The sequence below is a fragment of the Pleurodeles waltl genome, chromosome 3_1, assembly GCF_031143425.1.
Source record: "Pleurodeles waltl isolate 20211129_DDA chromosome 3_1, aPleWal1.hap1.20221129, whole genome shotgun sequence".
NCBI lineage: Eukaryota > Metazoa > Chordata > Amphibia > Caudata > Salamandridae > Pleurodeles > Pleurodeles waltl.
The window spans coordinates 810,026,689-810,054,121 of NC_090440.1; the positions used below are offsets into that span (position 1 = coordinate 810,026,689).

The 27,433-nt window shown below is 44.4% G+C and overlaps 1 protein-coding gene across 1 annotated transcript in view; it reads right to left on the reverse strand.

The window, feature by feature from the left end:
- Positions 1-27,433, reverse strand: part of TUB (TUB bipartite transcription factor) — a 1,298,762-nt gene that overhangs the window by 920,133 nt on the left and 351,196 nt on the right. The gene's annotated exons all lie outside the window — the stretch shown is intronic.

Below are 27,433 nucleotides of genomic sequence, written 5' to 3' on the forward strand. Positions count from 1 at the left end.
CTGCCACAGGAGGTGGGGAGCCGGCTGGGACCACGGTGGCCTTTGACGCTCCCCCTGTTGTCCCCCATCAGTGCTAACTGGGTGCCCTGAGTGGTTCCAGGGCACCTAAGCAGACATGGCCAGGCCCCAGTGATGGGACCTCCAGTGCTAAATTTGACCCAGCGAAGGGGAGGCTATCAGCCCTACCTTCCAGTTTAAAATATATATCTGGCCCTAGGGAGGTGGTGTCCCCAGGGCCCTGTAGGTCCAGGCAGCCCTGAGCATTAGTGTTTCTTCATCCCCAAGGAGGTAGTGGTCCCGGAGGCATACAAAAGCCCCCAGAAGGGAGGGTTGCATGGTCCCATCCTTTATTAAAGAAAGCAGTTAGGAGGTGGTGGTCCCTGGGGCTCAGTGAGTCCAATGAACGGGGGTCACAATTATTAATAAAGCCCTGGGGATGTGGTGGTCCCTGGGGCTAAAATGAGTCCTTAGAGGGGGGCCTCATGAGCACCTCCACCATATTTATTTAGTTACCCTCATTCCCCCGGGATCTGGTCTACCCGAGGGCTTTTCTGTAAAGAAGTGCAACAGGCCGTGCTTGTGTTTTTTTTAAATTGTTGCTGCAGATCCATGAATACACCAACATGTTGTGGCAAAAAATGTAAAAAAACATTTGCTGTGGCACTGTCCCAGGGGGACCCCAGCACCAAAGCTAGTGGGGTCAGAATATTCCTATCCTCACCCATTTTCTTTTGTTTCCCGAGGCCCTGCATGGTGCGGGTTTGACTGCTTAATGGGGTTTAGGCCAGAGGGCCTGGCTCTGTGCCCAACTCCTGCCATGCATAGCCAAAGGCTTTGTGTGGCACAGGATTGGGTGCATACAGGCGATAGGCAGTAGGCGATGCCCTGCAGCCAGAACCCCAATAAGCAGTCAAACTTGGATGGGTTTGGGTGTTTATAGGAGGTAGGCCGCAGGGCCTGGTCATAGACAAGGCCCTGTGGTCAACCCCTGCTGTGCATAGCCGAAGACCATGTCTTATGCGGGGTTGGGTACTTATATGGGGTAGGCCACAGGGCCTGCACACAGGCCAGGCCCTGCCGCCAACTCTGGCCACACACAACCAAAGGCAGTATGGGGTGTGGCGTTTGCTCCTTAAAGAGGGGTAGTTGTGGCCAACCCCAGCAATCTGCGGCCAACTACCTATAAGCATCAAACCACGCACCACACACAGCCTTTGACCATGTGTGGTGCAGAGTTGTGTAGGTATAGGGAGTAGGCTGCATGGCTTGCCTTCAGGGCCTTTTAAGGCCCTGCGGCCAACCCCTTTTGCAGGGTTTGGTGCTTATGGGTGGTTGGCTAAAGGACCTGGCCCCAGGCCAGGCCCAGTGGTCAACCCCCACTGGACATGGCTGAAGGCTGTGCGTGGCAGTGGCTCGATTAATGTAAAGTAATTAAAATGACTTAACATTAAAAAAAATGGAAATTCACTGAAAAAACAAAGGTTACAGGGATGTCAAGTTAGGAACTTCAATTAAAAAAACATAGAAATTCACTTGAAAAAACAAAAGTTACAGGGACAATATAGTTAGATTTTGAATTTACATGCACAAAACCATTGAAATTCAGCAGTTATAGTTATCTTAAGTAACTATAGCTTGTACCCTAAGGAAACTATAACTCACGTTCTTGCTATGCACTGCTAATTACCCCACATATTACATTTTAAAAGAAGAATGCGTGGGGTGCCCCGGGGCTCAAACTTAATAATATACAGGGACCTCTGCCCGAGGACCACCACCTCCTTGAGAAAAATACTATAACAATAATAGGGGGGTCCTGCAGACCCCCCAGCTGCATGGACCACAACCTCCCCAGGGCCAAATTGAAAGATGACTGTGGGGACTGCCACCCCCAAGGCTGGCTCCTCCTACCTCCTGTGGTGCCCACCAAGAGCGCTCCCGCCAGGCAAAAGCAAACATAACTTCACTTTTAGCAAGCAGGAGGTGTCAAACTGCTGCTGCTTGCTGAAAACAAAGTTTTCATCTCTTTCCTTGCCTGCTGTCATGCGGGCAGGGAAAGAGATGAAATGATTGCTCTTGCATGCAGGGAGCTGTCATTTGCAGCAACTCCCTGCGTGTAGGAGAAATGCCAGCTCCTGAAGGAGATGGAGACTGTGGGACCACTGGGGCCTTGAGGCTTCCCCACAGTCCACATGACTTTACAGTGGGTGCCTTGTCACCCAGTAACATGCGGCTGGGCCCTGGGGGATGGCGTCCCCTGGGCTGAAATCAGCTCTGGGAGTGGGGCTACATGGCACCCCTCCCTTTTATAAAAACAAAAATATTTTGGCCCCGGGGAGGTAGTGGTCTCTGGGACCTGGGGGTTGTGTGGCCCCCCTTTAAATATTTTTAGAATAGGCCTGGGGAGGCAGTGGTCCCCGTGGCATGGAGGGCCTGTAGCTCCCCATCTTTTTTTAAATGTAGGTCAAGGGAGGTGGTAGCCCAGGGCATGGGGGTCTTTTTGAACCCCCTAAATCTTTTTTTATGTTGTCTCAGGGAGGTGGTGGTCCCTGGGAATTAGGGGTGAGGGGGGTCTGCGTAGTTTTCCTACATAGTTTTTAAAATGTAGCCCCAGGGAGGTGGTGGTCCCTGGGGCATGGGGGGTCCGTGCAGCCCCCCTTTTGTTTATGTTGTTCCAGCCAGGTGGTGGTCCCCAAGGGGTCTGTATGGCCCCCCTAAGATTTTTTATTATATAGCACCATAGAGGCGGTGGTTGGGGCCCAGGGGGGTCTGAGTGGCCCCCTATTATTATTTTTTTATGGAGGACCAGGAAGGTGGTGGTCCCTGGAGCCAAAGGGGGCCAGTGTGGGCCCGCTCAATATATATATATTTAATGTTGCCTCCTTTAGGCTCCAAACCCCTTTGGGTGAGTGTGGCAGGGGGTTTGGAGCTTAAAGGTGGTTGACTGCAGGACCCGGCTGCAAGCAAGGCCCAGTGGCCAACTCCTGCTGTACACGACCAAAGCCCGTGCGGGATTAGTGTGGTTATAGGGGGTGGCCCCAGGGCCTGGTGGCAGATAAGGTCCCGCATCCAACCCCTGTTGTGCACGGCAAAATGCCGCGCATGATGCCGGGTTGGGTGATTATAGGGGTTGGTCAAAGACCTGCACAGCGGTGGCTGGATTAACGTAAAGCAATTTAAAACACTTTGGTGGTCATTCCAAGTTTGGCGGGCGGCGGTTGGCGCCCGCCAAACTTACGCCGCCACTTGGCCGCTCCGTGGTCAAAAGACCGTGGGGGCCATTCAGACTTTCCCGCTGGCCCAGCGGGAAAGGCCCTGCAACACAGAAGCCGGCTCCGAATGGAGCCGGCGGTGTTGCAGGGGTGCGACGGGTGCAGTTGCACCCATTGCGATTTTCACTGTCTGCTATGCAGACAGTGAAAATCATGCTGGGGCCCTGTTAGGGGGCCCCTGCACTGCCCATGCCAGTGGCATGGGCAGTGCAGGGGCCCCCAGGGGCCCCACGACACCCGTTCCCGCCATCCTGGTAAAAACCGCCAGAAACAGGCTGGCGGGAAAGGGGTCGGAATCCCCATGGCGGCGCTGCTTGCAGCGCCGCCATGGAGGTTCAGCCCAGCCAGGGGAAATCCGGCGGGAAACCGCCGGATCCCCTTTTCTGACCGCGGCTTTACCGCCGCGGTCAGAATGGGCAGGAAAGCACCGCCAGCCTGTTGGTGGTGCTTTCCGTCGTTCACGGCCCTGGCGGGTTTTACCGCCAGGGTCGGAATGACCCCCTTTATGTTAAAAAAACATAGAAAATTCACTGAAAAAAACTAAGGTTAGAGGGACACTATAGTTAGGAAATAGAGATAAGAAAATCATAGAAATTAACCTAAAAAACACAGGTTACAGGGACGTTATAGTTAGGCTCACATTTTAAATGTACAGAGCCACAGAAATTCACCTGTTATAATTAGAGCTAATGTTAGTTTATATATATATATATTAATATACATATATATATATATATATATATATATATATATATATATATATATATATATATATTGCCATATTATATGCTGCAATGACTGCTGAACTGACAAAATGATGACGAAAGCTGACCTAAAGCCACTGAATAGGGCCCTCTGCCCTAACTCAAACCTTTAAAATATTGCCCCGGGGAGGTGGTGGTCACTGGGCCATGGGGGGGTTGTGCAGCCTCCCGCATTCTTCATGGATTCATTGCCCCAGGCAGGACCAGACTAGACGTAGCATGAATCAGGTGTTTCCCCAAGTGTGGAGGACGGTTTTGCAGTGGTGGGGGCTGGTTTTGCCGCAGTGCTGCAATATCAGTCTCCAGTAACAAAAGCAGTAGTGCCTCACACTTGCATCACCCCCCTTTCGCCACCAGGGGTTTGTCTGACAAAATTGCATGGCACCCCCTGCATTCTTCATTCATTGCCCTGAGGAGTTGGTGGTCCCCGTGGCACAGGGGTTCCACTGAGCCCCCCCTATTATAATAATATTATCTTGCCCCAAGGAAGTGGTGTCCCAAGGGCACGGGGGCACCCACATATTTTATAATTATAGGCACGGGGAGGTGGTGGTCGCTGGGGCTACTAAAAGCCCTAGGAGGGTGGCTCCTGCACCCTCCTTCTTTTATGAGTCTGCAATGCCCTCAGAACCTGGCCCACCTATTGGCCGAAGCATTCAGTAACTCAGGAGACCACTTTTATTTTTTTAAATCACAGATAAATCAGTGGATCCAGCTGCAGATTTCTCCATTATTTTTTTGAAAACTGCTTTTTAGCCTTGGGGGGATATCAGAGGGACCCCTGGAACAAGGCTAGGGGGCTAGGGTGAACATACCTTGTCGCCTTTTCTTTTTTAAACTTTTTTTTGGGACTCAGCTGAAGCAGAGTCCCAGAATGGCTGCCAACACTTTCCTGTTTGAATTGTTTTCAGTCAATCAGATCTAAGCAGCAGATCTCCCTAGATCCGCGGCACTAGATATACAAATTTATTTTTGCATTAATATCTCAAAAACTACTGAGCAGATTTACACCAAATAACAAAAGGCATAATTGGTGTACCAAAAGCTACCTTCCTTCCAAATTTGTTGTAATTCCATACAGTAGTTCGGCCTGTAGTCGTGTTCAAAACTCCAATGGGAATTAATATAGAAAATGCACTTTTTTGGCCCCCTTTTTCCTCAGCCCCCACTTGATGGATCACCCCAAAATATGCCATGCACACAAGATTCTTTGGCACACTTTTGTTAGAAAATTTCATGAAGATTCATCAAATGGTGCCAAAGATATAGGCAAGTCAAAAACACTTTTTCTATAGAAACTAATTCCTACGTGTAACTACCTACTGGTGACCGCCAGTAGGTGAGATATATATTACCTATGTTCCCTACTGGCAGTCACCAGTAAGTAGCTATATTTAGGACCCAGTTTCCATAGTAAAAGTGTTTTTTGACTTGCCTATGTCTTTGGCACCTTTTGACAAATCTTAATTAGGTTTTCCTCAAAAAGGGTGTCCAAGAATCTTGTTGTCCTGGAAATTTTTGTAGTGCTCTGCCAACGGAGGCTGAGAAAAAAGGGGGTTCAAAAAAGTGCATTTCCCATTTTAATTTCCATAGAGATTTTAGGCATGACTACAGCCAGAACTGCTGGACAGAATTACACCAAATTTGGCAGGAAGGTAGCTGTTGATTCAGAAAGAGTACTTTTTGTTATTTGGTGTGAATCTGTTCAGTATTTTTTGAAACATTTAAAAAAAAAAATTATCTAGAAGTGCAAAGGCTTCGTAAATACTCCTGATCGCGCAGAGATCGTGTTGGCTACCAACACTTTAACCAGGAAGGGTTGGCAGCCATTTTGAGACTAGGCTTCAACTCAGTCTCAAAAACAAGCATAAACAAAAGAAAAGGGGGCATGGTACATTTACTCTAACCTCCGAGCCTTGGTGCAGGGATCCCCCTGGGACCACCCCTCAAAGTCTTGAAAGTATTTTTTAAATCACAGCAAAATTCTCTGTAAATCTGTGGTTTTCACTGTGATTTGTTGCCCCCAGGTGGGACAGGTCCCGGGTGCATTATAGGGGAAAAAAGAAGAGGGCACCAGGACCCCCCTCCTAGGGCTTTCAGGAGCCCTGGGAACCACCACCTCCCCGGGGCTATGATTTAAAGTTATGCGGGGGATGCACAGCCCGTGCCCCAGTGACCGCCATCTCCCCGGGGCAATATACTATTTGAATAATGGGGGGTCCTGTTAATCCCCCCGAGGACCCAGGGACTGCTATCTCCCCGAACCAAAATTGAAAACAAGGAGGAGGGCTGCATGGCCCCACTCGTGGAGCCATATATGGCCCTGAGGACCACTGCCCTTCAGGGCCGGCTCCTGGTACCTTCCGAGGTGCCTGCCAAGCAAAAGCAAACACTCTGCTTTCAGTAAGAGAAAGCTGTCAAAATGCTCTTGCTTGCTGAAAGCAAAGTTTTCATCTCTTTCCTTGCCTGCAGACATGTAGGCAGGTAATGAATTGAAAGGATTGCTCCTGCATGCAGGGAGCTGCATTTCTAGCAGCTCCCTGCGTGTGGGAGCAATGCTCGCTCTCACAGGACATAGGCAGCTAGCTAGGACCGCAGGGCCCTAAGGTCCCCCCCTCGGAATCCTGTCACTTTCCCTCTTTCACTTTCTTCCATTTCATAATTGAATGGAAGAGAGAGAGAGAGTGTTACTACAGTGATCTCTCTATACAATGAGTTCAAAGTGTCACACAAGCAAGATGTTTGGTTGGGATTTTATAGTTACCTTTTGATGCAAAGCAGAAAAGAGTCACATCAGGTCTACTACTAAAGCTCTTGGACAGGTACTCTGTAGGTTGAAGGTTCAAATCCAGTTATCTCATGGCAGAGTGTCTGTTTATTTACTTGTGTTTTGAATGGTAAATGTTTCTAGTGGTGGATCATTTATATCTTTTTCCCATGCCAAATATTAGTCTGGGGAACGCACAATAAGGGGTCACCTGCGGCCTAGCGGTAAAGGTATGTGACCCTCCAACAGAAGGTTGAGGGTTCCAGTTTAGGTGCGTCAATTAACATTTCACAGCTTTAAATTAATTTCAACTTTTTCAACTTCAAATATTTAAGGTACATTCGGAAAGGTGACATCAGTCCTTGAATTTGTCAAATACATTTTTATTTCAATTTGTCAGAACATTTCTTATTGTAAGTGACACAGGGTTGGGTGGGGTGGCTGACCCCCGCCGCACACGGCCAAAGGACGTGCGTTGCCTGGGGTGGGGTTGGGTGGTTGTAGGGGTTTGGCTGCAGCCAACCTCTGCCTCGCATGACCGAAGGCCATGTGCGGCGGTGGTTGGATTTACGGACACTAATTAAAATTACTTTACCTTAAAAAAAATATAGAAATTCACTGGAAAAACAAAGGTTACAGGTTGGGAATTTACTCACACAAAACTATAGAAATTCAGCAGTTACAGTTAGAGTTATTTCAAGTAACTATAAATTGCACCCTAGGATATCTATAACTTGAGCCCTCGCCATGTAAATGGCAGGGCACAAGTTATGGTTACTTGAAATAACTCTAAGTGCTGAATTTCTATGGTTTTGTATGAGTAATTTCAGAACCTATCTGTACCATCCCCACAACTTGTGATTTTTCAGTTGAAAAAAAAACCCATATATATATATATATATATATATATATATATATATATATATATATATAGATAGATAGATAGATAGATAGATAGATAGATAGATAGATAGATATAAAAATTAAAAAAAATATATATAATTATATTACTAGGTAGTTATAGTTAGGACCTAGTTTCTGTGTAAAAAAATGTTTTTGCTTCCCTATATCTTTGGCTCCGCTTGAGGAATATTCACAAAAATTTCCCAAAAAAATTGACAGTCACGTGAGCTGGTCTCTGGAAAGTTTCAGTGTGATCTGTGAAACGGGGACCAAAATAAAGGGGGGAGTGAAATTTCGAGTGTTTCTAATGTTAATAGGGAAAATTGAACAGTAATAGCGCCAAAAACCACTGGATGGAATTACAGAAAGGTAACTCTTGGTCCAGAAGGAGCACTTTTTGTTATTTTATGTAAATCCATTCAGTAGTTTTTGAGAAAAAAAGGAAATCTAAATTTGTATATATAGGGACACAAAGGATTTGTGACCCCTTCCGATCTCGTGCTGAGATCTGACTGGCTGCCAACACTTCAACCAGGAAGTGTTGGCAGCCATCTTGGGACTCGGCTTCAGCTGAGTCTCAGAAAAAAAGATTAAAAAATGAAAAGGGGCTAGGGTAGAGATAACCTAACCCCTTAGCTCTGTTGGTGGGGTCTCATAGGGACCACCCAGGGCTAAAAGCATTTTTAGAAATTTTTGACGGAAGTCGGCGTTGAATCCGCGGATTCCCCGTAAACTTTTTTTTTTTAAGTGAAGCGCGGGCACCCGCACTTTGTCTTTTTTAAGCCCTCAGGTGGGCCAAGTCTTGGGGTCATTTATATCATAATTTGGGGGCTGCCCCACCCCCTCCCACTGCCCTGGGGACCAACACCTCCCTGGGGCGTTACCCAAATGTTATGCGGGGCCATGTGGCCCTCTGGGACCACCACCTCCCTGGGGATTGAAGACAAACAATGCGAGGGGCAGTGCAGCCCCCTGCTGCCCTGTGGACCACCACCTTGCTGTGGCAAGTAGAAAATAATGTAAAGGGTGTCTTTTTTGGATCCCCAAGCCCTGGGAGCACCACCACCCAAGGTCTATCACATTGGAGGGGGGCAGGGTGGCCCCCTCAAGGAGCCATTGATGGCCCTGGGGACCACCACCCCGAGGACCATCTCCTGCTATGTCCTGGGGAGCCCCCCCCCCCAGAACATAGCTGTTAGCTGCGTCTTGGCTGCAGTCAAGTCACAGCAAACATTCCACTTTCTGACAGTGGGACCTGTCAAACAGGTTCCGCTTTCACAAAGCAGAGTTTTCATCTCTGTTCCCTGCATGGAGATATGCAGTCAGGGAACAGAGATGAAAGCTTTGCTCCAGCAACCAGGGAACTGCTACATAAAGCAGCTCCTTGGTTGCTGGACAAAATGCCAGCTCACACAGGAGGGAGGAGCCAGATGGAACCGTGTGGGAAGTCTTAAGGCTTCCCCTGTGGTCCCAGATAGCCCGTAATCAAGATATAATAAAATGCATCTTTTAAAACGTCAGGGGCTGCGAGGGAGGCCTCGAGGCTCCCCCTGCAGTCCCAGATAGCCCATAAAGGGCTAAAAAAATATATTTTAAAAAAATGAATAGCTCAATTATGAAGGTCACATACCTTCACACTGAGCATTGAGGGTTTGCGTCCAGTGTATCCGGAGCCATTTCCCTCCTTTAATTGTTTTTCAATCGCAAATGTTTAAGGCTCATAGTGAAAGATGTTCTTACTATTTTTAAATGACAAAAACATTTTTCTTTACAAATTGTGCACAAGTATCTCATTCTAAGTATATTGTACATCAAAGCCTAAATAAATATCTCTCTTGCCCTCTCACTCTATTTCTCTCACTAGCTTTCTCATTCTCTCTCTCTCTCTCTCTATCTCTCTCTCTTGCTTTCAATCTTTCTCCCACTAACATACCCACTCAGACACTTACACACCCACTCACAGATCCACTCAGACCCTTGTGCATCCACTCTCAGTCCCAGTCAGACACTCACGCACCCACTCGAAGACCCACTCAGACTCTCACACACCCTCTCACAGACCCACTGAAACCCACATGCACCCACTCACAGACCCACGCACACACTGACTCACCCACTAAAACACTGATGTATGCACTCTCACACCCAGACAAACTCTCTCACACAGCCACTCTTATCCCCAGATACACCTATCCTCACACCCAGAGAGGCCGCAGCCAATTCTCACCATGCACAGCCAAAGTTACGTGCTCGGTATGGGTTTGGGTGGTTAGGGATGTTGGCCACAAGGTCTGGCTGCAGGCCAGTAGGTAGTTATAGTTAGGACCTAGTTTCCATGGGAAAAGTGTTTTTTTGTTTTGCCAATAACTTTGACTCCGTTTGACAAATCTTCACAAAATTTTCAAAACTACTACGACAATGCCACATATACAGTGGCTTTGGGTCACATATACAGTGCTTTTGGTCAGCTTTCTTCATCATTTGGTCTGTTCAGCAGTCATTGCAGCATACAGAATGGAGCAATGTGGTCAGCCCGCATCATTCAATGGTTGCCTTATGCTGTGAGTGGTGGCATTTTGTCTGATCACACATAAACATCTGCCTAAAAAGAAGTGTACCTCAGTGTGAATACTTTACTCTTCCACCATGTTTTTCTTTGTATTCTTAACCTTTTAATGTTTTTCTTGTGTTCTTAAACTATGTCTTCAGGTTACAGTACTTCAGAGCCAATTGCTTTTTTCAATGCAGCAATAAAAATCATATTTTCCTGTGACATGCATTAAAACTGAAAAGGGTTTCTATACCTCTTCTAATTACACTTTCCTTCTTGGAAGGAACCGATCATTTATTAAATATGTATATGATTGTAATTTTTTTTATTGTAAATATATTCCGCTACATTTACGTGGCACGTTTACCAAGATCAATGCTTGTTTTTCATATTTTCACAATAATGAACCATTGTGACAAGTTTAAAGCAAGCCCTACCAAAGCCAATCACTCTCATCTATAAGACCTAGCAGCTTTGCCAATGGCTTTTCACGATGCTGTAAAATGTTGGGAGTAAAAGCTAAATGAAAAATTAACATTGTTTTGTAGAAACGTGCCAAATACAAAAAGAAGGACCGCAGTGGAGGGAAGGGACAAAGTAGGAGTGGGTGGCTGTAGAACATTATTTGGAAGGAGGGTAAAAGCAACACACGAAGTAGACAGCAAAGAGAGAAGAGAAACGCGGGAAGACAAGCGCTTTATGGAGTGGGGGTTGTTATCAGAAGAACACAGATCACAGGGGAAAAGCACTAGACAAGGTAAGCAGCAAACAAGGATGACATCAACACGGGGATCAGAGGGAGAAGCATGCATGGGAGAAAACAACAAGGAACGTGGGCAAAAAACAACACAAGAAAAACCACAGAACATGGGGGCATTTAGGGGAGAACACAAGAAAGTGAGCTGGAAAAAACATGCACTCTCATAAAGTACTCAATCAAAAAAATAATAGTCAGCCAGATGAACAGAATGATGAAAAATCTATGCTCCAGATGAACCAGATGGATAATAAGAAGTAAGGAGATGAGAGTGAGAGGTAAGCAAAGGATGGCCTAAGCCCGATGCAAGTTTTTGTTAAGACCACAATAAGTGTTTCTCCTCGAGACAGCTGGGCTGTGTGTTAGGTCTGACCTAAAAATGTGTATTGTTTCATTTTTTTAATATTCTGTGCCTTTGGGTACCAGTAGTCTCGGTGCTATTTTAAGTATGATGATTCAATAGAATCCTGGTTGGTATTTAACCAAGCCCATCACCTTCTGCCTTTCTTTACTGGAGAGGAATAGCCTCAAAGAAATATTTCAGATGCTTTCTGTCCAAAGCTGAAGTTTCGCTCAGAGGACATACCAAATGGCCACATGTTCTGCCTTTGTTTTCCGCTTCCAATCGACTCTACGACCTCTTTTTTGGATATGTTTTTTTTTCTGTTCTACTTTTTCGGCCTCTATTAGAGATTTACTGGAAGTATACTGTTTTCGCAGCAAGTATTTACCCCCCCCCCGGAAAAGCGGTTTTGAATGGCTCTGAGTAGGCCTAATTTAAACTCACTTGCCTTCAAACCCGCTTTGCATAAATCAACCATTAATGTGTATTTTCTCGGAGAAGCAGAATCTGACATTGAAGATGTTGCTCGTATGTAATGATGATCTGTGCATGGTTATAACAAAAAACAATCGGTCGGCAATTAGGTTTCAAAACTATCTGAATATATTACAAGCATTACTAAAGCCGATAGGTCTGCTTATTACCATATTACCGGTCACGAGTGGGGCTCTCTAAAGGGCTTTATGCAGCCAAAAAGAAGTAAAATGTGTCTACATTCACGTCAGTTCAAATGTTCTATAGTCATATCAGACAACCACGTGCCTGCTCTGAAATCTATACACAATTGAACGACAAATTGGAACAAGTTAATTCTCTGCATGCAAACCCAGTCCACGCATAATCGGTCCTTAACCTTAGATTATCTGTTAGAACACTGACATGATGACAATTTTGCTCAGCTCATCTTTGAAGCTGTGTATTTTAGACATGAAAGGTGCAGATTCGGCACCTGAATACCCTCTCCGTGCCTAATGTTCAGCCTAGAAAACCTGCTCGTTAGGCTTTGTGTGGGCTGCGAAAGTCCTCCGTGTATTTACCAGGGGGCACCGCCCCGGAATCGAGCCAGTATCTCAGTTAAAGTATGAAAAATAACTAGATGCAAGTCAGAGGCAGCCATGTCTTTAGGAGCTCAGAGTCTTCTTCTGAAGCGATCCTTTGTATCTTTATTACTACACGGGGTGGCATCAAAACATGAACAAGGGGGTTCGCCCATTGTTTGCAGTGGCACAAACCACATGTGAGAGTTGTTTTTATATAAACAAATGAAGTGCATAGTTGAAATAAAATGAAAAGAACCGTAATCTCTCTAAATACTGACTTAAAATCTGCATCAAAAGCAAAACTAAGAAAATCCAGCAGTCATAGCATTATGTCTATACTAACTGAATTTATGAAATTCATAAACACTAATTGTGCATGGAGAAATCGGAGAATAGCAATAGTTAGGCTCGTGCTTCCCCTTACACTACCCATATGGACTATCCACGGGTAGGTAACCCATCGAGTTACTGTTTGAGAAATGTGCAATACTGTTTTTTGTGTGAAATGGAAACATTTTCCTATTCTGATAAATACTTCTTCTGACCTGCTGCGTTTCGTTCGTCTCACTCCAGGTGCTTCTGCGTGCCCCATGTGCCTCCCAAAATGCTGTCTCTGGTAGGTCTTATTGGCTTCATATGTGTCACTTGGTTGAAATGTCGAGGAAGAAACTTCTGGATGCTCCGCTCTTTGGCTGCCTCTGGGTGGCATTTTTTCATGGTTGTATCGGGTGACATTCTTTGAATCTGTCTCTAGCTGTTCGTCGAGATTGTGTCTCTGTTTTTATTTGTGGGTGGTTATTTCTTTTTTACACACACGATAAACAGATATGTACTTGCACACACATCATGTCCATCCCATAACAACTGTTCCTTTCCATATTTTAACTTACTTATCACTGCTTCAGTGGAACCGCCCTGATTTCCGGTCCCACCCCTCGGCCTTATCCTCAACACGGGATCCATATGCCAGGCCTGGTAATGCAGACACACTTGTAATGAATAAAGCTGCAGATGGGGTCTGCTACATAGGAAAACACATTAGAACATGTTGGACTTTTTTGCTTATGCAGGGTCATCCCCAATCATTTTGCCTCCTGACTCTTATTTTTTCTGACCTGTTGCTGTTGGCTTTTGAACTCTGAGCACTTTACCATTGCTAACCAGTGCTAAGTGCATATGCTCTCTGTGTAAATTGTATGTAATTGGTTTATCCATGATTGGCATATTTGATTTACTAGTAAGTCCCTAGGAAAGTGCACTAGAGGTGCCAGGGCCTGTAAATCAAATGCTACTAGTGGGCCTGCAGCACTGGTTGTGCCACACACATAAGTAGCTCTGTAATCATGTCTCAGACCTGCCACTGCAGTGTCTGTGTGTGCAGTTTTAACTTTAAATTCCCACTTGCGAGGCCTAAACCTTCCCTTTTCTTACATATAGGGCACCCCTAAGGTAGGCCCTAGGTAGCCCAAAGGGCAGGGTGCAGTGTATGGTTAAGGTAGGACATATAGGGGGTCATTGAATACTGCCATTGCCGGCGGTATTCCTGGCTCCCTATTATGACATTTCCGCTGGGCCAGCGGACGGTAACAGTGTTACCGTCCACTGGCCCAGCAGAAATGTCACATCAACATTGCTGCCGGCTCATAATAGAGCTGGCGGCAATGCTGATGTGCAGCGGGTGCAGTAGCACCCGTCGCGCATTTCACTTCCCAAAATTCGGGCAGTGAAATACGCGAGGGGCTATGCCTGGGGGCCCCTGCATTGCCCATGCCAAGTGCATGGGCAGTGCAGGGGCCCCCAGGGGCACCCCAAGTCCCCTTACCGCCAGCCTTTCAATGGCGGTGTGTACCGCCACGGACAGGCTGGCGGTCGGGGACTCATAATCCCCAGGGCAGCGGTGCATGCACCGCTGCCCTGGGGATTATGACCGCCAGGTGGAATCCTAGCGGGAAAGTGGAGGGGCCGGCGGTATGGCCGTGGCTTTTCCGCCACGGTCATAATTGCTGGCGGAACACCGCCAGCCTGTTGGCGGTGTTACCGCCAACATACCGCCGGCCGCCAGGGTCGTAATGACCCCCATAGTAATGTGTTTTATATGTCCTAACAGTGGAATATTGCTAAATTCGTTTTTCACTGTTTCAAGGCCTGTCCCTCTCATAGGTTAACATAGGGGCTACCTTTAAATATGATTAAAGTGTAGATTCCCTTTGGTAGCGGATGGGCATGTGGAGTTTGGGGTCTCTGAGCTCACAATTTAAAAATACATCTTTTAGTAAAGTTGATTTTAAGATTGTGTGTTTGAAAATGCCACTTTTAGAAAGTGAGCATTTTCTTGCTTATACCATTTCTGTGACTCTGCCTGTTTGTGGATTCCCTATCTGGGTCAGTTTGACAGTTGGGCTGGTTGCACCTCACACTAGACAGTGACACAAAAGGAGCTGGGGTGTAGTCTGTATTTCCTGATGAGCCATCTGTGCTAGGAGGGAGGGGAGGAGTGGTCACTTACACCTGAAAGGGCTGTGCATGTCCTCACACAATGCCGTCTCCGACCCCCTGGTGAGTGTCTGGGGCCTGGCCTGGGCAAGGCAGGATTTCACATTCACAAGAGACTTTACTTTGAAGTAGGCCTACTTCAAAGGAGAAATTGGGTATAAGAAGGGCACCCAAAACCACAGACTTTACAACACTTCTGGAAACAAGAGGAACCTCTGCCTGGAGAAGAGCTGAAGAGCTGAGGAGAAGTGCTGCCCTGCCTGTGACTGTGCTTTGTGGAGCTATCCTGCAGTGTTTTGGTACAAATACTTTACACCTATCACTCTCAAGTTAAGCCTACTGCTCTGCCAAGCTACCAAGGGGGTGAGCAGGGGTTAGCTGAGGGTGATTCTCTTTTACCCTGACTAGAGTGAGGATCCTTTCTTGAATGGGGGTTACCTGACTGTCAACCAAAGACCCCATTTCTAACAGAACACGTGAGCCATGCAGCACTGAAACCTTGCACACACTGTCAATGACTTTAATGTGAGTTTGTTATATAGCTTGGCTGCATCAGCAGCTCAGTAGTGCTACTTTATAAGACATATAAAGCAAACTTTACCGTGGGAGTAGAGGCACTCTGGGACTACAAGGAGAAGTCAAGAGTGGCGTCCACTCTCTGGCACCTTATTAGGCATCTAAGTTCTCTTACTAGCAAAATAAATTTGCTAATTCCATGTCCATCACTTTATATTGTTTCTTATCATTGGGGAAATTCGTAGTTACATCTTCTGCATATGGACGCTGACTTGGGGTCGCATCTCTCCCCTCATATACTTTAATTGTTAAATTGGTGAAAGATTGGTAGGGATGGTTAGAGCAAGGTGTACCATTTTTTGGGCTATGACTTTCCTCTAGATCAGACTGCAGTTCCACTGGTTAATCCACATGCAAGCTATTCTAGAAAAAGTCACTATGGGTACCATGTTTCTGGATAAAAGAATGTTGTACTGAGAGTTATTATTAAAATGTTCTATTCTAACAGCATCAATAAAGCCACCAATAGAATCAGAATGCTTTTCAAGACAATCAAACACTGCATCAACCCACTGCCGGGCCCAGCCATTCCTCACTCCACAGAAATGTGCAATGCTATCAACCTCTTCTTCAGTGAAAACATATAGAAGATCTGACGGTACTTCAACAACACCAAGCCTGCCTCGTCAACTACCCTCACCTATCCAAAATATCCTTCAACGATCACCCTTCAAAGGCCTATCATTCACAAATCTCACGAACATACTCATCCCTCAAAGGCATTTCCTTTGAAGATGACATACCCTCATTCTTTTTCATAGCTCTCCCTGGGGACGTTTGTTCATCCCTACTCACCATTATCAGTGTTTCTCTCACTCAGGACTAGTGCTTAATTTGAGCTGGTGGTTACAGGGGGCAGCCACTGGCAATTATTTTTTTGTACAAGTACATACTTTTCCTCATCAGAGTTTGTCTCAGAACAAGAGAGAGAAAAACATGAACGGAGGAAAGAGGAGAAAGAGAACAACAGAAAAAACATGAAAAATGAAGAAAGCAGTAATGAAGAAAAAGAACCCGTAAGAATGAAATAAAGGGACAGAGACTGCCTGCTGTTGAAGGAAAGAAGCCTGATGTAGAATCAAAACTATGCAGCCTTGGTACTCATCAATCCCAACATTTGCAGCTCCAGCTGCAGGTGCCTGAGAAAAACTTTGTGGACTGTAACTTATCCACTTACAAATAAAGCGCTGCTCAAGGTATCTTCCCAGAAGACAGGCTAGATCTACATTAGAACCTAATGACCTCGCCAATTATTAGCCCATCTCTCACCTACCATTCATTTTCAAGATCATTACAAAAAAAGCAGTGTATGTTCAACTGCAAGGTCACATCAATGCTACCTATCTCCTGCTATCAGTCTGGCATCAGATCATCACACTGCAGCATGGATAATGTTACCTGACAGATGGTGCCTCCTGATCACCAATAAAAATGACAGCTGCCTCCAGATACTGCTGGACCTCCCAGTTGCCTACAACACAGTTGATCATGCCACTCTCATACACACTCTGGATTCTCAAATGGGATTCACCAGCAATGCCATTCGCTGGTTCTCCTCCTCCCCTTCCAACCAACACCTGTTGTTCACATGGGACCTTTGAGGTCCGAAAACCACCTGCAGGCCCCCAGGGTTCAATATTGTTCTCTGTCATCTTCAGCATCTACATGAAATTGCTTGGTGCTCTTTTTACAGATGACAACATTACGATTCACCACTTTGCTGATGATACACAACTCTACCTGAAAGTCTTCTCTGCTTCATGAATCCAAAGGCCAAAACACTGCCTGGAACATCATCCAGACTTGAATGTTCACTCCCTACTTGAAGCTCAACTTACCCAAAACAGAACTCCTGTTATTTGCCAAGAACAACAACAAAGAAAAAGTACAAACATGCCTTAATCACAGGAACCTTGTCAGCTTTGAACCCCAGCTGAATACCAAGTCACTTGGATTCACTGTGAACACTAACCTCACCCTCAAGGAACACATTGCTGAAAAACAAAGACTTGCTAGTACCAGCTCGCTCTTCTAAAGAAAGTGAAATTATTTCTTCCAGATAACAATGTCAGAGCTGCTGTTCAAGCCCTCATGCTCTCACATCTGGATGGTGGTAATGGCTTGTGCCATGGCCTCCCAGCCTGCAGCACATTAAATGCCCAGTCCCATGATCTCTTCCACCATAGGGGGCACATATAATCAAAGTCAAATGATGCTATGAGTCTGTAACATAGCTTTGCAGGTTGATGCACCTGAATATGATAACTATGAGAAATATATAACCTAAAAGGTGTGATTTAGAGAAATATATAACATAAAGGGTCTGGTTTAGACTTTGTCACAAACATGACGGATATCTGTTTGCCATAGTACAATTCTATGACAGCCTATTGACCTTGTAATACAGTGGTTGGAATACCCGTCACGGTTGTGATGGAGTAACCCTTCCGCCAAACTCTAAAACCCACAGGCCTAAATCAATTTTATGCCTCACATGTTCAGTAATGAGACCCACTGAGAAGTGTAGCAGCCCTCCTTTAATAGGCACTAACGTGATGCTTGCTCAACCCTTGGAGATACGAGGTGAGTGACTGGAAAAAATACATTTTCTTTGTATTTTGCACTTAAATCACAATAAACCACATTCTCTAAGTAGAGGGCTGGGGCTCACAGCCGCCAGAACTCTGATAAGAGAAGCTTCATTGTGCGAAGTGCTATCATGGCTTGTTGGCTATGTAAATAATATAATTTAATGAAATAAAGGTACACTGTTCCAATAAAAATTATCAAACCAGGAGACCCGTGATCTCAGGAGGTAGAACCCTCAAGCATCGCACTGGATGACTGGCATCATCATCGGGAAATGCATTTCCCGATGATGATGCCAGTCATCCAGTGCGATGCTTGAGGGTTCTACCTCCTGAGATCACGGGTCTCCTGGTTTGATAATTTTTATTGGAACAGTGTACCTTTATTTAATTACTATTGATGGGAGATTGTACACTGGACCATCAACACTCCCGGTCCCTCCCCCCCTTGTTGATTTAGTCTTATGTAAATAATATAAGCATCCCTATTTATCACATTCAGTAGCTTAAGTTTCAGTTGCAGGGTGGGTTTGTGTGCATGTGTGTGTGCGGGTGTGTGTGTGTATGCGTGCTCATGCATGCGTGCATGTGTCTGTCTTTCTTTCGTTCTCACAGGCCACAGACTGAAGTCAAGACTAAAGTCTTCTGACTGGGAGATGTGCCTTGTTGAGCACAACTATCACTGAAATGTGGATTTTTGTTTAACAGGAATACATAACCTTATTGTTTGTAAACTCAGGAGAGCAATGTTGTTGACATTTAATTTATATGTATATTTTAAGCTAATTGATTTCAATTACCAAGGGTGAATTAATAACCCCATTGTGTATGAATTAATAAGGTAATTCTTTCCTACTAGTAGACCAAGCTTTTGTTTTCTCGCTCTTTTGCTACACAGGTCTAGTAGGGTTACATGGGTAGGCCTCTCTTGAATAGTGCATGCAAATGGCATGGCCAGTGCAGCTGTCCCCCTGCCCATCACCGTCACAAAGTTCAATGTCTGCTTTGCAATCAGTGAACATTGTGAGGGTGCTGGTAAACACGGCAGGGGACAGCATTGCCACCGACTCGATTACGAGCTGGAGACAATGCTTCCACCTGTTTCCCGCTAGGCTGGTGGGCGGAAACCGAGGTTTCCACCCGCTGGCCTAGCGGGAAACACCTAATAGGTCTGGCGGGGTGGTCGCCACAAAGGCAGCAGGCACCCTGTTGGGAGTTTGACGGATGGGCTTTCCCATCCATCAAACTCATAATCGGGCCCATCGTGTCCTGTACCCTTCTTCGATAACATTGAGTATGATGCAAGTTAGTAACTGAGTTTTCACACTGTCAAAGCAAAAGAAGAAGTGTGAATGAGTCCCACTGGAAGTTTGTTTGACTTATTACTTAAGGGAACTTAGGCAGTATTCCCCAGCATGTTCGCCTTAGTTAGAAATGTCCACTACCATTGATCCTTGTGTGATCTATTCCTGCAGCAGGCCTAAAACCCAGACAAACAAGTAGGGTGGTGTTTTTATCGGGACAAGTTGGTGAACACTAGGTGGTAGGAAGTTTGTGAATCCCTGCATATTCCTGTAGTTTACATTACAGAAATGCAAGAAAAAAAGTGTTTTTATTCAACGTTTCACCTTGCAGGGTATTCTGGGTAAGAAAACTTTGGGGGATCCACACAGAGAACACCTCCCTGGACTACCCTTGATGTCTACTTTCAGAAATGTCTGTAGGTTACCCGACATGGTTGCCAACCGCAGAACTAATTAGTACATCTACCATAGTTATCTTTATCGTCACAATACGTTTTAGTCCCTTCCCTGTCAGGGGCACATGACCGAATCACACAAGTGAGGTAGCATTTTTATTGGGAGACCTCGGGAAATGCAAAGTAGGAGAAAATTTGTGTGAATCATTCATCCCACAACTATCCCCATGCAGAAATGTGTGGAAAATGTATTTTTTAGAAGCTTGAGGATTGCAAGGGATTCTGCGTAAATAAACATGGTGAGACCCATGCAAGTCACCCTGCTCTGGATACCCCTTGGGGTCTAATTTACAGGTTGGCTTGGTTTCCCTATGCACCAGCTGAGCTATTGTCCAAAATCTGGTGCTACCCACATTGGAAAAAAGCATCAGTTTTCGGTGGAAAAACGTGCTGCGTCCATGTTGCATTTTGGTTTGTTTCCTGTTGTGTAGCAGTAGGTCTACCCACACAAGTGAGGTACCATTATTATCAGGAGACCTGGAGGAATGCTGGGTGGAAGGAAGTTTGGGGCTCCCTGCAGATTCCAGAAGTTTCCATCACAGTAATGTGAGGAACATGTGTTTTTTAGAGAAAGTTTGCAGTCTGCTAGTGATTTTGGGTAAAAAAAAATGCGGTGAGAGCTATGGAAGTCAGCCCACCGTGTATAGCCCTAGGTGCTTAGTTTAATAAAATGTACAGGTTGTCCAGGTTTCCCTGGGGGCTGGCTGAGTTAGAGTCTAAAATCTCAGCTATCCACATTAGGGAAAAAGGGTCAGTTTTCAGTGGAAAAATGTGTTACGTCCATGTTGCGTTTTGGGCCATTTCCTGTTGCAAACACTAAGCCTACCCACAAAATTGAGTTACCATTTTTATTGGGAAACCTGGAGGAATGCCAGGTGGAAGGAAGTTTGTGGCTCCCCCCAGATTTCAGAACTTTCCATCACAGAAATGTGAGTAAAATGTGTTTCCTCACAATTGGGGGTTTGCAAGGTATTCTGGGTAAAACAAAATGTGGTGAAAGCTATGCATGTCAGCCCACCGGCTGAGCTAGGGTCCAAAATCTTGAGCTACTCAGAATTGGAAAAAAAGGTCAGTTTTTGGTGGAAAAATGTGCTGCGTCAATGTCGTGTTTTGGTCTGGTTCCTGTTGCGGGCACTAGGCCTACACACACAAATGAAACACCATTTTTTATCAGAAAACTTTTAGAAACATAAAATAGTAGAACATTTGTTATTACCTGTTGGATTCCACTCCATTTGTGCCCCTTTCAAATGTAAGCCAGTGTATAAGAAAGATGAACTTTTGAAAAATAGCCTCCAAATAATATACTAGTATGGTTACCCACAAATTCAGAGATGTAGAAATAACCACTGCTTTTAAATTCCATATCCTGTGCTCATTTCAGAAACACATACGTTTCCTTGATACCCATTTTTCACTCCACCTATTTTGCTATAACAATTGGTCTGTACTCTGTACTCAACGAAAACCCATTGTATAGTGCAGCTCAGCTGTTGGCTCTAGATACCTTGGGTTTTTGGAGAACCTACCCCATTTATCCACACAACCAGAAGGTTCTAGTGGAAGTAATAGTATATTACTTTGTCAATCACCCATCATGACAAAAAGTTACAGATGAAAATGTTGCCACAAATGCCCACTTTTCCTACTCATTTTCAAAATGTATTTAGTTCTACAGTTATTTTTCTTGGCAAACCCATGAGGGATCTACACCTTGCTGAATTTGGTATTTTATCTACTTTTCGGAGATATATAGCTTTTCCGGGTCACCTGTGGGTCTCACACTGGTTTCCACCACAAACTGGAAGTAGGTTGAGAGCAAAAAAAAATAGGGAAAATAGGCTACCTCTTACAAAAATGCCAGAACTGTGGTACAAAAGTAGGTTTTTTAATTCAGCTCTGCATGTTTCTGAAAGCTGGGAAGATGATGACTTTAGTACAGGAAACCGTTTGTGGATGGCATTTTTAGGGAAAAAAACTGACACTTTTAGCTGGAGCACTATTTCCATTTTTTTCTAAAAAAACGCAAACTTTTGCGAGATGTTGCATATTTTCTTGATCCCCTCTAGGGGAATATACAAACCCTGGGCACCTTTAGATTCCCCAGGATGTTGAAAAAAAAGGATGAAAATTTGACTTGGCGTAGATACTTTAAGTGGAAAAAAAGTTTTGGAGCCCTAAGCGAGCACAATCACAAATAGCCAAAAAGGGCTCAGCAATTGTTGGAGGGGGAGGCAGTTGGCGGGTGGTTTGGGCCCAGCAGCCTAAGGGGTTAATTTATGGAGTATTATTTGTTCTGTTATCTTATGAGTTTCTAGTCCACATCACCTCCTCTCACTAAGCCCTTGATGCCTCTGCCCTTATCTTTAGAGTCAAATGCTAAAAAGGTTACTTTGTTCTCAATTTGAGAGTTTGCAGCGTTACCCCTGGTTGTTATAATTGGGGCCCAGTAACCTCTCATTGCATTGAGACACAATAACCAAGATTTTTAAATGCATAGTTATAGGAATAAACATTATAAACATGTTTAATGGGGGTAGAAAAGTGTGAAACAATATGAATGACTTACAGGTGGTATTTGAAAGAAATTATAATACAAGGAACATATCACATTTTGAGGCTAAACTCTCAGAATTACCTTATGTGTTGGTAGTATCAAATGAAGAAGTGCTGAGGAACAACAGAAGAGTCATAGCTGAAGACATAGCAGATTGAGGTCCTTATCAGAAGTAGCCCGGAATAATCCCCCTTACTTCCCATAATTACCATTACTAATTACCGTTACTGGTGTCCCAGTAATTCTGGGGTGGGAGTGTACATAATAGGGAAATACAATTTTACAGAGGATAGTAAGAGGAAATCTGTGTTTTCATGCAGGTTCATGTACGCTTTTCCTTGGTGCTTCGCACTGAAATTTTGACTCCTTTCAACAGCCATATTTCTGCACAAAACATCACAATTTGTAATCCCAATGGGTCCATTAACTCCAGTTACCAGCCATTTCAGGATCAATTGGGGCTCTTGTAATGAGGCACACATGCGTTAAACCAGTTCAAGTACAGAGTGTTTTAGCGGTATCTAACGGGGAAGCACTGTTCAGATATAAATTAAAAACTGTTCATACTAGGCCTGGGCAAAGTTCACGGAGTTCCACTCTGCAGAATTCCGTGGAGGTGTTTAAAAACTCAGTGGCATTCCATGGAGGCAGAGTTCTGTGAGCCCTTGGAGTCCTGAATGCGCCTGATCTCGGAAGCACTAAGCAGGCCAACCCTGCTTAGCGCTTCTGAAATCAGGCACAATCAGGAGAGGGCAATAGGCAGTGAACCTGTTGGCAGGATCAGAGACTGAGACAGTAGAAACTGAGACAGCATCTGAGAGAGAGGACAATGGAGCAGAATCTAAAAGGGATTTTTCAATTGGCTGAGTCCCATCTGATGACACCTCTTCCAGCGATTCTGAGTAACATGATGACAGTCATGATGTCCCTCTGCAAGCACAGTCTGTGCAGCATGACAACAGTAATGGCAGCTTTCCCTGCCTGTAGCCCTGGCCTGAATTTAAGCCTGGGCCTGCCTGCGCTGTGTAGTCCATAACTGGGCTGCAGGGCGCAACGGGTGAGTTCTGTGCAAATCACTGCATTGCCTTACTCTGCGCTATGGAGGTGTTTCAAGGGTGTTGTGTGGGAGTTCCCATGCAGCTCCCATGGTTCATGAAGCATTACCAGATTTACCAGAACTGGCAAACCTGGGGAGGTGCCAAAAAGATACGCCTCCCCAGGAGAGATGTAACATGGAGAAATATTTTAATTTCTCCTCATTTTTGACGAAAAAGCCTCAGGGGATGTTTTTTTGTGCAGGAAGGTGCCCTTTTCTGCACAGAAACTATCCTGCATGCAATTGAGGCATCCTTGAACCATGGTGCAAGGGTTCATGAGTTGCCGCTAGGCAGCCAAAACTGCACCAGCGCAGGGGAAAAGGCAAGAATGTGCTGCATTCTTTAAAATACAGCACACCCTTCCCTTTACCTGTCAGGCAGTTCAGCAAGGTGACTTCCTGCACTGCATGACAATCCCCATAAGTATGCCCCAAAGTTCCCATCTAGTATTTAGAAAAGAGATGTTAGCTTCTCATTTGGGGATGATAGGTTAGAACCGCTTGTGATGCTTGCAACAGGATGCAACTATCACATGGCAACACTGATGAAAGCATGACCTTATTGGCATAGCTATCATTAGTGCTGCGTGTACACAAGTGTATTGGCCTCGGGGACCCTAGAATGAGCGGGCCCATTTCAACTTATATTTAGCTGTCTTTTTACTACATAGCCATCCAATGGAGGACAGCCCAGTCTTACCATGGCACCTGTTCCCCATCACTGTACGCCCACTTTATATACTTTTATTGAATCACTACTTTCGTAGCTGGCTATCCAGATTCAATTACTGTCAAGGGCGTTTCTATTACATCTGTTACAAACGGTCTGGGCTTAGTTAATCAGCGCGCACCTCCTTAATGGAAGGAACATATTGGAAATTGTTCTCTTGTCAAAGCCCTATGGTCTCAAACCAAGGTGCTCTTAACATTAAGCAGACTAAAAGAAGGAATTAGAATATTATTTCCTCGACGAAAGGCAATAAAATCGGCTCTCAGAAGCTGTGAGAGAAAAAGAGCCTTGAATGTTTTTTTCTAGTCGTAGTTTAGGATAATTTTTCACTGTTTCTTACGTTTCTCTTCAGCTCTCGGATTCCTCGGGGTCTTTACCTCTCAATCGATAAAACAGACCTGACATTGTATGTGATCCTTGGTAAGAAATACTTTAATTTCCTATTTAATAGACATTTTCGTTGTAAGGTTGCCACGGAGTAATTTCTCTCATCTTGATGACCGCTGTGCGATCAGATGCCTAAGACCAGCAGCATCCATCATCACTCATAGATCTCTCCACTAGGGTGCTACCATTTTGCTACCTTCCGTCATTGAAGGCTGGGTTAGGGCATGTATAATCACATCTGGACCGAATTGACATTCTAGGCAGGTCCCATACCTTGCACTTCTCTGAGCATATTCAGCACTCTGACAAAACCCTCATAATTGCAAAACCTTCTGACATCACTGCTACCACCACTTGCATCCTGATGAAACACCCCCCCCCCCTCTTCTGGCCCAGTGCTGCGATCATGCAATCAGTTTTATCTATATGTAATGCCGGACAAACATGTTCATACTATTTTTCCCATATACAGCCAGCAGAATTATTATCTCAAAAAGTCCATCATTATGTTACCCATAAGCGTTAGTCACCAATAACACCACAAACAAAGGCAATGGAATGAACTGCATTTTTAGTAGGCCTGAGTGAAATTAGCATTATGCTAGAGGAATTAGAGTGATTGTGTCATTATGCCACATCCTGTAATTTTCAGAGTGAAATATTAACGCAAGATGTACCATTTGGGTAATTTTTGAAAGCTAGCAGCATTTCAGGTAGATTTTTTTACCTGAGCTGACACTTCGGGCAATATTAGAGCACAAAAATACAAATTTGAACATGAACAGCAGGTTTCTGAATGACAGCAGCATTTCCTTTAATGTGCATGGTCAACAAAGTTTTCAGATAGATTTTTTTGCCCTAGTGGACTGCTCAGATAATTTTTTAGTACAAAACTGCCAATCTGAACAAGAGTGGCCTGTTTTGAAAACAGGCTACCCAAAATCAACTCGAAATTATATTTTCGAGTTTAAGTTTTACCCAAACAGACCATTTGGGTAATTTTCTGAGCGCGAGATCCTTTTTGCGTAGTGATGCGCAATTTTGTGTCATTATGCTACACAGAATAACATGTTACGCCCAACCTTCATTTTTACTCACTTATTGTAATAGACCAAATTACATAGAACATCAAATACATATACATCCAGCACAGTGCATATATGCCAGGTACGTGGCTATTTCATTGACCTCAACAGCTCCAAATATGAAGGAAACATCTATATCAAAACACAGCAGACATGGCCCATAGTGACCAACTCCAGTCATAGACTATATTTCGCCATGTGGGAGAAGACATTCTACTAACCTAAGAGACTGCCAAGGAATTGATAACTCTCTCCAACCACACTGACCGATAGTTAAAATCATAATCTCCTAATTAATAAAAAATATATTTCCTCAGGGGCTATGGCGGAGGAGCATCGCCCCACTGCTGAAGGCAGAAAATAAAAAATTATAATAAAAAAATGTTATTATAATTTTATTTTCACGTCCTCAGCCAGTCTGCCTGCAGAGTGTAGGGCGGGGCCATCCTCTGCATCAGCGGAGGGCGGACTTGCATATGATTTGCACAGTTCTGTGTAATTATTGCAGTGCCTTTTCCTAAATGTGGCATCTAGTGTGGTTCAACCAGTTGTGCACTTCCCTCCATTCTAAGAACATGAATTAGTTAAGGGGCTATGTCAGAAGACTTGATACATAATTACTATAACTGGACCACTTGAATCATGTTTCTAATCTGAATACATGTTATACATTCAGTTTAAAGAGGTCAAAGATTAAACAATATATAGTTGAACTTTCCTATTCTTTCCAAAGAATATAATAATGCTGAAAATAAGCATTATGCCATGTTAGTTCCCTCACCAGTCCTATTTTTATTTAATGCTTATATTAGAGACTGAGAAAAACACGCTGTCACCAAGGAGAAAGTTTGTAAGCCTTACGTACTGTCAAATAAACCTTTAAAAGTCCTCTCTCAGGCCTTCAAAAGAAGTCAACATGCTATTACATATTTAAGGTTTGTGATCTTTTTATGTAGGTATCCATATAGCCTTAGGGAATCAGATGAAGGAAAATGCATTTCCAGTATGTGGAAGTTGGACTTGTATTCTCACATTGTGAACAAATCAAAAGGTGCATACTATGGAGCTTTCTGGATAGGCCCATTGACCCATGGCTTTATTACTCAGTTTAATGGAAAGTAATCTATCAAATGAAGAAAGATGAACAGCAGAGAAGGCCCTGTAGGGATTCAAACCCGAGACCTGCACACAACTCACAAATGACTGCACTGAGTGCTTACTGGATTTCACCATGTTTCAAAGTTGGGTATTTCTGTAAATCCTTTCTTCTTTACATTGTTGCTAGACTGGTATATACAAGAGCCCTCTCTGTATGCAGGTGTGTGTAGACATCAGGGGCTATGGACAAGTAATTTCTGTGCACGTGCATAGGCAGGAGGAAGGACCAACCAGTAACTGCATTACTTTCTTGTGAACTTCTTATCTAAACCTCCCCTTCCCCATATGCCAGAGTCACATGACTGACATGAGGAAGGCTTCACCTACATCATAATACCAAAGTGCTAAGCAGCAGAAACACTGGCTACACAAACCTCAAGGCATAACATAAGTAAAGCACAACCTGATACACCACACACAACAAACAATACAAAAAAATCACTCCAGAAGTTGACATCTGAAATGTATAACAGGTTAAAGCAGCACTCGACTAAACACAAATACACACACAAACATATCAATATAAATCAGAGTTGACAACATATAGAACACCATAGACAATACACCGAAGGAGGTTATCACATCATTTTATAAATGACACAAGTAA